Genomic DNA, 6,062 nt, shown 5'->3' on the forward strand with positions numbered 1-6,062 from the left:
ACCACCAAGCCAAGGACGCTGCCCTAGCATGGTGTAAGGTCTCAGGCAACCAGTTTCTCTTACGACAGCAGTCAGGTGCTTTCAGAGGAAAGCCATCCCATTGCAGGACTCACAACTCAGGATTAGTTGCATGACACATTCCTGGTCAAACCACCCTGGGTACCCTTGCTGTTCCCTGTTGACAAGTGACTGCGGTAGCTGCAGTCTAAACAAAGAGACATTCAGGTTCAAAACCTGGAGCTGAAAATTCAGTTTAAATTTTGGTACAATCACTTCTTTAGGTTACACAGATGGCACAAAAACAAGTCCTTGGACAAACTGCTGGGGTACTTCGGTGAACAACTGGCAGCTATCACAGCTGCCTGCACCACAGCAGCTCACGGGGCCTTTGCAGTGGTCCTGACATCCAGAGCACTGGGCAAGACCTACCTTCTGCCCTGGCTGCAGCAGAAAAAAACACCAAACCAAACCAAACAAACAAAAAAATAGTGGTGGTGAAAGACAGACTTTGCTAACCTGAACTCTTATTTTTCAAATAAGATCTCTCTCATAGACTCTGCATCAGGACATGTCCAGGGCCAAGCTGCTGTACATGGCACATAATTATTACTGTCCAGGAGTAGTAACTGAGAATTATGACTTACTGAAGTTACACCAAAGCTGCATCTGCCTCTTGGAACCACGGAGGATCAGGAAGCACAGAGGGAGCTCAAATCCATAAGACCTGCTCAGCTCTGACTCTGCAACTACTGTCACTGTCCTAAAGAGATTGCAGACTAAATTTAGATGGGATATGCTAAACTCAAATAAAGCCCATCCCAGTCAAGCAACAGTAAGAAAGAGAACAAAAGGTATAAACACATCTATTGAAGCATATTTGGGGAGATGCAAGAATGCTGGTTTAGCAGGAGGTTTTACATTAGCTCACTTCTGATAAGCATGGAGTGAGGCATAAGGCATTCAGGAGGTTTTAGTTGCATCTTAATATGTAATAAAGTGTTATTTATTTTCACCTTTACTTAGCTGATTTAAAAAAAGACTGCAGAAACAATGACATTCCTCAAGGGTCTGTTGTTATATGCTGATACTATGCTTTTATTTGAAAGGAGAGAACAAAGCCTATTAAAAATCTTTTAAGTAACTTGCTGTCATTCGCTTTAAAAAATGAATAATCAAAACACTGAGAGTAAAAGGCTTTTTTGTCTCCAAGGCAGGAAGGGAAGTATTTTTCAAACCTAAGTATGCACAACAGAGCCTGGCCATGAGCCTATTGGCATCTGTGTGTTGATCCAAATGAATTTTAAGATGTCTGTTCTCCCAGAGGACGTGTACTGTTCAAAATTAAAGATAAATAAATAAATAAACAAAATCCATGACTGCTTTTAATCTACCTGAAATATGGGACACAGACACAGCATATTTTGTACTTGCTTTATACTATATGTTTTCCTTTAGCTTGCTGCAGCATTATTAGGATATTTCTGTTCCTCTATCTACAGTAAATAACTAACATTTCCCAGAGAACCCAGCCAGGGCCATATAAAGCCATCTGCTTTTATCTTAGCAATGAATTCTTCTTACAGATACACGGTACAGAACAGCTCACACTGTCACTCCAACAAATTATGCTGCTGTTTATTTAAGTAATAAAGGAATTTGTTCCAGTTGTGGGTTAGTTCCCCCCCTCCCATCCCCAGCATTTGCTCTCCACATGTGGTTTGCTTCCTTAAGTGTTGATTTTTCATAGCTGTGAGACTTTTTCCTGCCTTTTATCCACCAGGCTAATTGCCTTCTTATTTCTTTCTGTTTAACGAGAGCTGACATTCAGCTCAGCGCTCTGTAAAACAGGAAGGGATGTAGTTCCTGTTCCAAGGAGGTAACAGTTTAAACTGACCTCAGATAAATTGGGTGTAAGGGGAATGGACAAATCCAGCCTTGTGATTATCTGACTTTTTTTTGTTGTGAGAGGGAAGATACGATCAAGCTCCTTTGCCCCATCCTCCTGCATCCCAACGTGATCCATCTCCCAAAGAGTAGCCCCTTAACCCAGCTGCCACAAGCCATTCTCAGCTACTCACAGCCTCCTTGCTCGAGCAAACTGGTCTCTCTGCTGTTTGCCAAAGGGACCACAGGTCACCTCTTACTAGGGAGGACTTTCTTTGTGCAAATAAAGCCACAAGGAGCCACCTGCCAGTTTCTCTGCTCACCTCTTAAAAGCAGCACAGATATGAACACCTGTATTAGTTACTCTGCCACACACCCCCATGATAATGTAAGCCCCATCCAATAATGTCCAGCTGCAGAAACTTCTTTTCCCCTTCAGACCACCTAATGTGCCCAGAGATATGCCCTCATTTATCCACAGACAGCTCTCTTGCAAATCTCCCAGATCTGTAAGAAAATCCTTTTTGTTAGCCTGAGCAACATGGGAACTGAGATTACTTAATGAAGCAGAGTTTTCTTAAGGAAAGGTGCCATTTCTGAACACCAGCTACTCTTGTAACGACTAAAATTCATTATAATACAAGCAGCAATCATTTTTAAAAACACATATGGTACAACATGCATAAATTCATTTACTCCGTTGTACCCATTTCTGACTAGACAAAGCAACAGTAGATGTTTAAAAATAAAACCTGTACTCCAAACGCAAAGCATTCACTCACATTCCTGCAAGCCAGATCTGCTGAGTCAGGCGTTGCTCTGTTCTCTGGCTCCAGCTCTGACAAATCCATTTGATTCTCTTGTAACAATGAAGCATCTGTTTTACTTTCTTTACTATGAAAACTGATATCTGAAAGAATTCCATGAATTTTACAAAAGAATGTAAAGATGATGTATACCTGTCAACCGGACACCACCCCTGGTTATTTAATGATTAATACATCAATCACTCCTGGTTTAAAAAAAAAAAAAAAGAAACAAACAGGTATACACCAGAGGGTATTCACCAAAGTCCTAACCCAAAGAGTATTCACCAGAGTCCATGAAGGGTTAACAACCCTCCTGAGCTTTAATGTCTAAAGCTGAAATTTCCCCTTATGTGAACTGGGAACCTGAAAGCACTGAACCCTCTGACCAGAGGACTATTTTGTTTGTTTTCTTTACACCAGGCCTTTGCTGCGTTCAGTGACTCATAACCTCCTAGGTACCTTTCTAATTCTGCCCTCAAGAAATCAAGGTAACATAACAGAATTGCAGTAGTACATGCATTTTGTAAGAAAAGTTGATCTAACGTTACAGAGTATTTCAGCTGGAGAGGAGGTGCTTAAGCTGCTTGGTCAAGAGAGCATAATGGAGGTAGAAAATACTTTCATAAAGAGATTTCTATATTGGTACACACTTAGGTAATGCCTTATCTGAGTTGGACAACAAATAAGTAACAGAATTTAAAGAAATGTCAAAAGTTGCTCTGTGTCACAGGGCTGTGCCTACTTCCTCATCATTACAAACAGGGCAAACAATTTCCATTCACTTGAAAAATTTTTATTCAAAGTAATCAGTCTAAGACTGCAGAATATAAATAAGGGATATGAGATCTTTAGAAAAGAAACACACAAAGAAAATTAGAAAATACATTACAGCATACTGAAAATAACCTCTCCTACGAAGAAAGGCTGAGAGAGCTGGAGCTGTTCAGCCTAAAGACAAGAAAGCTCAGGGGTGACCTTACTGCAGCTTTTCAATACTTAACAGAGGGTTATAAAAAAGATGGAAATCAACTTTTTGCTCAGTTAGATAATGACAGGACAAGGGAGAATGGTTTTAAACTAAAAGAGGCGAGATTTAGGTTAGATCTTCGGAGGAACAGAGAGAAATACAGAATCTTACTCCCAAGCAGAGAAAGTAGGCTGTGCTCACCTCTGCATTAGTCCATCTAGCTTATATCGGTAAGTGAACTAAATATGTAAAGCTGATTTATGCATGTTTTGTTATAACAATATTGTATCTGCAAGCAATAAAACCTGAAGATCCTGAGCCTGTACAAACCTAGAGATTTCTCTGAAGGTTGGGATCTCGGACTTGGATGTTCTTTCTCTTGGTATCAAATAAACTCCAAAGTTATTTCTGCACTGCCTCCCTCCCGCCCCCCTAAAAAAGCTATCACAACTTGCAGGTGAATTTGTTCTCATCCCATTCCAAAGGGAGCCAGACCATCAGGAACTCATCGAAATCCTGTAAAATTGTTTCTGTCTGTATAGCTTCATAAACTGGCTCACCACAGCATCAGGTAATTACTGACTTTGATCAGCTCAAGGAGATGAAAGATGATTCACCAAGAATCATAAACAATATGCAATATAAAATAAGAAACATTTAAAAGGCAATATATTGAATAATACTTTTTTTTTTACCATGATATTCACTTTAGTGTTTTGCATGGAGAAGCAGTGTCTTAGAATAGTTGAGGTGGCTTTATTAATTAAACAGTGACAAGAGAAAGTCATGTCTGTGCTCAAAATTCTTGTAGAAGTTGGTTCTTAGCTTGCATAACAATGCAAGCTGAACAGACGTCAAAAGGACAGCAAAGCTTGCTGATGAAAGGCTGTATATGCAACTCTGTGCAGAGAACAAACTGTTTTCAGTATGGCAATAGCACTGCAACCCTGTAACACCTCTTCATTTTAGCCTACCAGATAAATGGCTAAAATTTAGGAACAGTAGCGGATGCTTTAACAAATGTTACATTGTGGAAAGTTTGTCTGAGGCTTGACTCCTCCTACCTACTACAATCCTTAAGGTAAGTCAATAAAGAAGTGTACAACAAGAAACTTGATTCATATGACCTGACTTTAAAAAGTTTTCTGTGGAGAAAGGACACATCTGTCCTATTCAGTACCAAGCTAATGCCTTGGAAAAGGAGATGAATAGTGAGGTGATACAAGCTGATTCATCCATACGTTAAAGACAAGGAACAAGTACAAGAGCTCCAGGCAGGTCTGAACACTGACAGGAAAAAAAAGTTGAAATTCAAGATAAATAAAGCAATGCACATGGAATGAAAAAAAAAAAAAAAAAGTCCCAGCTTCACAGTGCAGAAGTAAGCAATGAAGAAAATGAGAGACCTTAGTTATAAAGGATCTATGAAAAAGTCAGCTCAAAAACTAGTCGTGGTCAGAAAAGCAAATGACAAGAATTAGGGAAGAAACATAAAAGGAAAAAGAGCATCAGTGCTCTTGTATCTGGAAAGCACTTTAACATGAGACAATTAGAATGTGATGTAGGGAAAGGATACATGGGTGGCCAGAAGTTTACAAGGGGCTCTCCACAAGGCACAGTTAAATAGACTCTTATTTTCTTTAAGCTGTGAAGCTTGAAAGGGGTAGGGCAAGGCTAAAAACCAGGAGTGTCACCAAGTCATTCACTGTTTCTTCCAGGAAAACAACAACAAAAAAATAACCACTTAGAGTTGTAAAATAAAACCACAATGTGAAAGGTAAAATAAATGAATGAATGAATAAATTTGACTTGGGATAACCTGTGGGCAAGCTACTGAAATTCTTGACACATGCTAAGAAGCTGTCAAGGATTTTAAGAGACTGGATGAATCAATGAAAGAGCCATCCACCAAGGACTTTACATACTGACACACCACTTCTGGCTCAGATCTGTGAGCTAAAAAATAATCGCTGGCAGTGAGCAGTGTATTCTGGGTAAACAGATATTTTGGCCATCTTAATGTTCTTTCCAAGGCATCAACAGGCAGAAAATGGATTAGCCAGAAAACAGCCAGAAAATGGGCTAGATGGATTTTGGTCTGATTTGGTATAGCCATTCTTACTGTCCACCAATGTGACTGTTAACCATCCACACCAGATAAGCAGAAAGACTAGCTTAAGTCATCTGATTTTTATTATGAGGGAAGTAAAAGTTTCTCAGTCCTGTCCCACGTATGCGAGGTGTACGTAATGGACAGTTTACAGTTTAGGGAGTATCTATGGAGAGTAGCTGAGGAAGGAAAAAAAAGGTATAACTGGGAGCCCTTACTGATGATCCACACCAAATGCTCCATACATGAACATGACATCTGCTTATAAATCCAAGGAAGAGATACACAGGAG

This window comes from Anas acuta, chromosome 8 (genome assembly GCF_963932015.1).
Source record: "Anas acuta chromosome 8, bAnaAcu1.1, whole genome shotgun sequence".
Lineage (NCBI taxonomy): Eukaryota > Metazoa > Chordata > Aves > Anseriformes > Anatidae > Anas > Anas acuta.